General features: G+C 43.8%; 1 pseudogene; it reads left to right on the top strand.

The window, feature by feature from the left end:
* The first annotated feature begins 2,261 nt into the window (after positions 1-2,261).
* Positions 2,262-4,176, top strand: LOC132580045 (histo-blood group ABO system transferase 1-like; annotated as a pseudogene).
* Positions 4,177-9,339: the final 5,163 nt, after the last annotated feature.

Here is a 9,339-nt window from a genome sequence, read left to right as displayed (position 1 = left end):
ATGCTGCCGACCAGTCGCCTTGATTCCCAGGGTTCAAGATATCTGCTCAGCTGAATGGAATTCGCCAATGAAGAAGCCCATTAGGGATGGTGCCAAGCTCCTTCCAGGAGCAGATCGTTTGTTTTGAAGGCCGTTTACCAATTATCTCTTGTGAGAGAATGTTTATTCAGCCAAGCGGCCTAGTCAGGGTGTCTTCGCCCAGGCCTGCTTGACCAGATTTTCATAGAGAACCAAAAATCCATTACAGTTGGTCTGCAGCCACATGAAAAGACGTATTCTGGAGGGCAGCTGTGTTGGTCTGCAGTAGATCAGCCAGAACAGCCAGTAGCGCCTTAGAGAGCAAGATTTTTGGAGTGTGAGCTTTCAAGAGTCAAAGCTCCCGTAGACAAATACAAGTCATAATGGAGGAGAGGCAGATGATTAAGACAGCAATAGTAATAAAACTAAATGCAGCCTGAATCAGATTCTGACGGGGCTTCCACTCAGTCTACAAATCAGTGATAGAAGCTTTACCATGCAAGTACAGTACAAGATGGCACAAAGACACTCTGGGGATACCTACATCCGATCATCCAACAACTTCTCAGTTTCAGAATGGCCCATCTTTGGACAATGAAGTGAAACCCATGCCATGCACTCAGTGTGATACTCATAGAGTCTATGCAGCTATTGAGTTAGATTTCTCCACATGAAAGCAGACATGGAAGAGATGTTTTACTTAATGCAGCAGTACTGTTTATTTCAGAGTCACCATAATCTCAAATGCTGTTTTGTTTTTCATTTCAGATCAGTGCAGCTGTGTACAAAAAAACGATTGGCAAAATGCTATTTTGAGCAGTCATTATAGTCTAATTTGGAAATGTGATATGATTGGATTTATATCCTGCCCTCCACTCTAAATCTCAGAGTGGCTCACAATTTCTACCTTTCTCCCCCACAACAGACACCCTGTTCTTTGATTCTCCACTCCTCCACTTGCAGCTGCTGGAATGGCCTTGGGTCAGCCATACGTCTCACATGGCTGTCCTTGAAAGGGCAGCTTCTGGGAGATCTCTCTCAGCCCCACTTACTTCACAGGGTGTCTGTTGTGGGGGAGAAAGGTAGAAATTGTGAGCCACTCTGAGATTTAGAGTGGAGGGCGGGATATAAATAAATAAATAAATATATATATATATATATATATATATATATATATATATATATATATATATATACCTTGTACAATGTGTTGGGCAAGCAAAAATGTAAGGACAGGAGAGGCACAAAAGCTAGATTTGAGTCCAATAAGAGGGCCTTAGAGACCAACCAGATTTTCACAATATGAACTTTTGAGAGTCAAAAGCACAGGGGCTACTTCACCTTGGCTGCATCATGAGTTCCTGCTAGAGTGTGTAAGATCGAGCACATTAACTATATGTGGAAGACTCAGGTGTTTCTTATTCAGTTATGAAACTTTTACTAGTGTTTTATCGGTAGGCAACATTCATCTTGAGCATATAAAAGCATGCAAGCAAGGATCAGACCTCGTCTTTATATCCCAAAATGTGCCTGGTATTTATAGCAAAGAGCTGGGAAGGGGAAATCCTTCCTTGTATTTTTCTATTTTTGTTCCTTATCAGACCATGTTAACACGTCAATTGCACCATATTAACTCAGGATGCCCAATCTTAGATTTAGTGGGAGAAAGCAGAGGGGGAGACAAAGGGAAAAGGAGATTGTGTTAGCTCAGTTCCTATGCAGACTTACTCCAGTACACTGATTGATTCCAGTGTCATGGGGGTCATTGGAATCAGAGTTAGCATGATCCATGACTGTTGTGATCTTCTGCATGACAAATTGGTCCCAAATTTTGTCAAACCACTCCAGCCTCGTTGGGGGTGAGGAGGATTTCCAAGACGATGCAATAGTAAGACATGCAGTAGCTAAAAGAATATGAATTAAATCCTTATGATAAACATTTGCAGTTGACTCATCCCATAAATCTAAAAGAAGTTTAGGAGAGAGAGGCAGTATTTGTGAAGTTATTAAAGAGATTTGTTGCAAAACATCCAACCAAAAATGTTGACTAAAGGGACACTCCCACCAGCAGTGAAAATATGTGCCAACAAGACCACAATTCTTCCAGAATCGTGGGCTGAGTCACAGATTGATCTGATGAAGTTTTCTAGGATGAAAATACCAGCGTGTCAAAATCTTAAAGAATTGCATTTTAATTTTGAAAATTGAAGAAGAGTTTGTAGGAGAGTTCCAGATTTTTTGCCATGAGGTAGGGTGAATATTTCTATTAAGATCTTCTTCCCAAGCTCTCTGAAAGTATAATGGGGAGAGACGGTGGCTCAGTGGTAGAGCATCTGCTTGGGAAGCAGAAGGTCCCAGGTTCTATCCCTGGAATCTCCAAAAAAGGGTCCAGGCAAATAGGTGTGAAAAGTCTCAGCTTGAGACCCTGGAGAGCCGCTGCCAGTCTGAGAAGACAATACTGACTTTGATGGACCAAGGGTCTGATTCAGTAGAAGGCAGCTTCATATGTTCATATAATATCTATAGTACGTCGAATGTTATCCGTCATCTGTCTTCCTGGCATAAATCCTGTCTGATCTGGAAATATATAATCTGTAATTATACACTTCAGTCTGTTAGCTGATAAAGACGTGAAGATTTTAGCATCGCTATTATGTAGCGCAATTGGCCTATAGGAAGCTGGATCAGTCATATCTTCTGTTTTGGAATAACAGTTATTGAAGACTCCTTCTGTGATGCTGGTAAGATACCAGAATGGAAAACATGGTTGCAGATACATACGAGAGGTTCTAACAATACCGTACTGAAGGTCTTATACAACTCAGCAGGGAGGCCATCTATCTCTGGGGATTTATTATTTTTTAAATTTTTAATAGTGAACTGAAGTTCCCTCATTGAAAAAGGAGCATCCATTAGATTCCTATGAGCAGAAGAAATATGTTTGACATAATCATTGGAAGACAAATGCATTCTGATATCTGTTAGATCAGGTTTGTTAGAGCAAAATAATTTATCATAAAAGGTTGCAAATGCTGAGCTGATATCTTTAGCTGAAAACAACAAATTCCAGTCAAAATTCTAAGCAGATGGACTTCTGCTGGTCTGGTGACTCTGTGGGATTTTCAAGGCAAGAGATCTCAGGACAGGAGAGGTCATTCTAATCATTATCCCCCTCCCCTCCTAGTGTTTTCATCAGTTACAACTGATGATGAATTTAGAACTGTTAATTTATTTATTGTATCTTGGCATTTTGGAACAACATTACTGACTTCTTGGAGCAACATTACAGAAAGGAATCATGCACAATGGACACTTTCTCCCTCAGATCAATGTCAGTCACTAATGGTGTCCGATAATTTCTGATCTCTTGTCTGAACAAAAATGTGTAAATTTGCTTCATTTATTACTCAAAATTCTGTCTTAAGTCTGGACAGTTTCCTTTTGTATTTATAGTCCATAAAAGTCTTCTTGTGTCTTCTAGGTATGTCGTCTTCTGCCAGAAGTTTCTAGAAACCGCAGAGACTTATTTCATGGTTGGTCATAGAGTGAAGTATTCTTAGAGTGAAGTCATATTCTTAGAGTGAAGTATTCATAGAGTGAAGTCTTCACTGATAGGCCTGAAGTTGTTCCTAACATCACTGTCAAAGCTGGAAGGGAGATAGTCCCTCTGAAAGTCCAAAATTACCCCAGGTGGTAGGAAATCTCCATGCGCCGGATGGGGATGATCAGTCACTACTCTCAATAGTGCTTTATCCATGAAGTTGAGTTTCTGGTATGTGTTGATGTAGACATGCAGTTTAATGACCATGTTGGAGTAGAGATTTTGAGCGAGGTATTTGGCACAATTCACCCAGCTTTCTTTCCCTCCGAGCGCGAAATATTCACCTATGAACGACGTCCTGTCTCTGAAGCTTTCATTCCCCTAGATGAGGGGGATTTTTACTATGCTGGAGGCTTCTTTGGAGGAACTGTGGCTGAAGTTTACAAGTTCACCAAGAAGTGCCACAAAGCCATCATAACTGACAAAAACAAAAGTGTGGAGGCTGTCTGGCAGGAAGAGAGCCACCTAAACAAGTATTTTTGTACCATAAACCAACAAAATTACTTTCCCCAGAATATTTGTGGTTTAATGACTACCGCAGGCCAGATTTTATGTAATCCGCAAGGACAGGAATGTAATTAGAAATAAATGACATTTGAACGTGAAATGATAGCTAGACTTGCAGAATGAATAATATTTGAGATAAAGTATCATTATTTATTACAGAAGAGGCTTGTAGTTATGAGGGCAAAAATGGCATGGCCCCCTACATGAAGTGATCTCACTTTTCAGACATCTTTCAAAGTAGGTGAGATCAGTCCAGAGACACAGGCCTCTTGTTTGAGTCTAGCATGATCTTCGATGGGCTAGTGCCTTCTTTATCAGATACATGAAAGGATCATCCATTGGCAGAAGTTATGGAGAAAGTGTAAATTTATTCCAGCATTCTTCCTTGTAACTGTTAGTGGAGGGATCCATCTCATGCATTCTACAAAGTGGGCTCTCGTCCATGAAAACTATTTCCTGAATATGTTTGTCTTTAAGGTATTGTTTTTTTTGTGCAACAGATGAACAGTGCAATCTATGCAAAGGCTAAGCCCATTGCTTCCAATATGGCTACACCTCTGAGACTTGCAGGTTGACAAGGGAAGGGGAATACAGAGGAAAGGGAAGTATGAAAGGGTGGACCTCTTGACAGCACCTGGGTTTTGGCCATTGTTTGACACAGTGTTGGACTGGAGGGGCCATTAGCCTGATCCAACACAACTTCTCTTACGTTATTCTTATGAAAAAATGTACAGGAAGGGGTCTGTTCCTGAACAGTTCCTTTTGGCCTTGTGAAATATGAAAACCTAAATATTTACCAGCCTTCTTTACCAACTGAGCCTTCTCTTTGGAGACTATATTCCTGCTGTCCCAGAAAATTAAAAAGGGAGATGGTGGTTTCCCTGACAACCTCCTGAGTGGGCCTGTCAAAAGAAGATCATCCACATACTGCAATAAGGCCACCCCTCCCCTCCTTTCCATGCTTTTAGATTTTGTGCAAGGCAATTCCCAAACAGTGAAGGAGAATCTGCAAAACCTTGGGGTAAGACAATCTACTGAAGGTGTGACTTAAGTCCAGTAGTGGGGTCCTCCCACTCAAAGGCAAACAGGTCCCTAGATTCTAGGCCTAGGGGGATGCTAAAGAAGGCATCCTTACGATCCAAAATTGTAAACTGCTCATGATCGCCTGGTAAGGTTGACAAAATTGTCAAGTAGACGGATTCAACAGGGAGTCAACGTTGATACAAAGACTTCATTTATTGATTAACCGTTACTGTGGCTCAAGCCGATAGCTTGAGTGGAATGAAACCAATACATTGATACAGGAGTTATAAGATACACTTCAAAGGGATTCCTAGGGGGAGGGTAGCAGGAAACATTCACACATAACTACAAATATACATTCCCAGGCCAGTTATCATACATTACTACAAAGGGACTACAAAGAGACATTCCCAGGCCAGCTATCACACCATTTGGCCTTGCTCTCCTTGGAGGGCTTTCACTCCCTCACACCACTGTCTGGGAAGGAACAATCTACTTGATTCACAACAGTTACCAGTCATAAAGGAAAGGGGGGTCATTACAGGGAAATAAACTAGCAGCATTTGATCCAGGATGATTCTAACCAGGCCTGTTCTGACAGGCGGGACCCATCAGTCTTTGAGCAGAATCAGTCTATCTTGACAAAAATGGTATATGGATTAGGGACCACAGGGTGGGTACTTTCAACTATCGCATTTATACAACGAAGGTTCTGAACTAGCTGCCAAAGCATCTGTGCATTGTCTTCAGGTACTGCTAAAATAGGAGTATTATATGGTGAAGTATATTCTTCAAGCTGCCCATCCAAAATTAACTGTTCAATGACAGGGTTTAATCCCATGCATCATTTTACTGGCAAGGGATATTGCCACATTTGGACTGGAGCTGTTCCCTTCTTAACTTTTATTTTCACTGGGGCCATCCAAAGCCAGGGCTGGGGTCCCTCCCTCTGCCCAAACAATAGGGTCCACCCCAGGCAAAATGTCTAATCTTCTGTCTGATTTGGGGGTAGTTTCTTCTTTAGCTGTCCATAAAGCAGCAAGATAGTGTGGGACTTCCTGAACTGGGAGTAACTCCTTCCTCTGCATAGTAGCCCCAGGGTTGCATAACAAATCTGGACCGGGTAGTTACCATGGCGGCTACTTGAGAGGGAGAGATTAGAGAGTCTACAACCTCCTCTTTTTGACTGTTATGTTAAGGAAGGCGCGAAAGGGCATCCGCCAAAAAGTTTTTCGTCCCGGGGATGTGCCTCAGCACAAAGTCAAATTTCGAGAAGAACCCCGCCCACCGGATCTGCTTTTTACTGAGTTTACGTCGCCTGTGAGCGCCTCCAAATTTTTGTGGTCGGTCCAGATCTCAAATGGAACCTTAGAGCCTTCTAGCCATGACCTCCAGGTCTTTAGAGCATAAGTCACAGCAAAAGCCTCCTTATCCCAGACTGACCAATTCCTCTGCTCTTGGGAGAATTTTTTAGAAATATAGGCACAGGGCTTTAGTCTCCCCTCCTCATCTTTTTGCATGAGGATGGCTCCGACGACGACATCGGAGGCGTCACATTGCACAATGAAGGGCTTCAGCTCATTAGGGTGTGTTAAAATGGGTTCACTAGTGAACAGTCATTTGAGCTTGGTGAACGCCTCTTGGCACCTCTGTGTCCAATTCAGTTTCGCCCCTGGTTTTTTGGCGTCAGGACCCCTCCCCCTGGTTTTTAGCAACTCCGTGAAGGGTAACATAATTTGGGCGAACCCCGGTATGAAGGTTTGGTAAAAATTGGCAAACCCGAGGAATGATTGAAGCTGTCTATGTGTCCTTGGGGGAGCCCAATCCAGTACCTCTTGAACCTTACTTGGGTCCATGGCTAGCCCTTGTGCTGATACCCGGAAGCCCAAATAATCTAGTTCAGTCTTATGGAATTCACACTTTGACGATTTAGCATACAGCTTGTGCTTCAATAGGGTACTAAGAACCTCCCTCACTAATTTCACATGCGATTTGAGGTCTTGTGAATAGATAATTATATCATCCAGGTACACCACCACCCCCTTGAACAAATATTCTCTCAACACCTCATTGATAAAGTTCATGAACACTCCCAGCACCCCTTGCAACCCAAATGGCATCACTAGATACTCAAATTGTCCCGTGGGTGTCATGAATGCCGCTCATGGAAGACTGCAGGGTCATTTCAGGCCCAGACACAGCAGTGTTACTGCTCCATGCCGATGTCTGCCGATGGGCTGTGGGCCTGATAGCAGCTCAGGGTAAAGGCTGCCTGTCTGCAATAGAAGGTGTGTGGGGAGAAGAGTGTCAAGGCGGGAGGCAGGAAGGGCTGGAGAGGGTGGCAACCCCACCCCACACCAAGGGTATGGGCAGGGGGAGGCACCTGAAAGGAAACTCAGAATTGGGCTACTTAGTCTGCCAGTTAGCAGAGCCTTATGAGGGAGAAGGGGACTGATGGAGGAACTCCAACCCTTAGAAGCAGGGGCGTAGACTTTTCAATTTCCCGGTGTGTGTGTGTGTGGGGGGGGCTGGGGCCCAGTCAGAGGCATTTGATCCAGTGACATCACAGGGAGGAGCCTCCATTACCTATGAATTTATAGAGAAGCTCCCTCCCCATACTGATTAGCAAACACTAGTAATAAACCACTGTGTTTTTATGTTGCAAATAAATGCTTAAGCAATTTCTTTCATAATGATGTAATTATATTATTATCATCACAAACCAAAATTCATTAAATGTCCATAGAAAAATCAAAAAGTTATTTCACACCACTCTTCTAAGGCAGTACTTTCAAAATCAGAATATTTCACATCACTCTTGTAAGGTAGTACTTTACAGTCCACTGTCTCAGTTCTCCTTTGCTTGAAAGACGTAGACAGGACCACGCTTGTATATAATTCCTCCTGTGGGTAGCAGACCGAAGTCTTACGGGTGCGGCGGCTACGCAGGTCCTAGGTTCAGTTCTGTGTTCCGTTCGCCTTCCACTGGCCGCTTTCTTTTAGCTTTGGAACCCGTGCTAAAGGTAATGGCTCACACATTACAATACAATGTTACTTTGCAGCTTGCAATGGGGGGGCGGGGGGCAAGCAGTTTGTATTATTCTGCTCTTCCCCTATGTGATCTGAACAACAACCCTGAGAGGCAGGTTAGGCTGGAAGTCTATGTCTGGTCCAAAATCACCCAGACAGCTGCCTTTCCCCTTCCCTCTACACAGGAAAATTACAGTCTTTCTTCACAGTGTGTGTGTGTGTGGGGGGGACCAAAGCAGTTTACATCATTCTCCTCTCCCCCCATGTGATCTGAACAACAACCCTGTGAGGCAGGTTAGGCTGGAAGTCTGTGACTGGTCTGAAATCCCTCAATCAGCTTCCACAGCAAGGACCTGGGTTCAGTAGACCCCACTCTGAAGCCCTCAGATTTCACCACAGAATCTCCAGGCATTTTCCCACCAACTTGGAAAAGCACCAGCTCCCTTTGAGGTGGGGGCGGGGAGGGAATGCCTTCACTTGGGTCTGGGAAAAGCTGTTTTGTCCTGAGCAGTCAAGTGGGTGGGGAAAGAACTTTGATAGGGCAACAGAAGTGGAGTCCACTTATCAGTAGGGACAGATCTATGAAGCAAAGGTGCTTTTTTATCCTTTCACCTGGCCTGTCTCAGCTTTTCCCAGAGACAAAGATCACTTAGAATTACAACTGCTATCCAAATAGATGGCAGAGATCAGCTCCCTTTGAGGTGGGGAAGGAGGGAATGCCTTCACTTGGGAAGGGAGAGAAGGGAGATGTTTACTGTACCTCAATTAGCATTTGTGAGAGGTGCAAAAGAGTCTCTGATGACTGACTTACTTCTTGGCATCCAAAAAAACCACAGAGGGGATAGCTGCTTCACTGTTTCACATGCCTTTGAAAGAGATAATTTCAAAGGAGTATTGCTGGTGGGGGCTTAGCCCCCAGGGGAAAAATTTTGGGGAGGCGGGAGCCCCGGAGCCCGCCCCCCATACTTTATCCCTACGCTTAGAGGTTGATTTAAATGGGAGGTTTTCAGGCATGCCAGGGAGGAGAAAGCATGAGACCAGGGAGAGTCTATGAGCAGGAGAGAGGGACAAAGGTGAACTTAACCTCCTCCCTCCTGCACCATCTGAGGCCATTACTGAGCTAACCAGTCCAGTGATCATGCCCTGAAGGAGACGGCTCT

The sequence above is a fragment of the Heteronotia binoei genome, chromosome 12 (genome assembly GCF_032191835.1).
Source record: "Heteronotia binoei isolate CCM8104 ecotype False Entrance Well chromosome 12, APGP_CSIRO_Hbin_v1, whole genome shotgun sequence".
NCBI classification, from domain to species: Eukaryota; Metazoa; Chordata; class Lepidosauria; order Squamata; family Gekkonidae; genus Heteronotia; species Heteronotia binoei.
The sequence above is the reverse complement of the archived record's forward strand: the minus strand, read 5'-3'. Positions and strand labels throughout refer to the sequence as shown.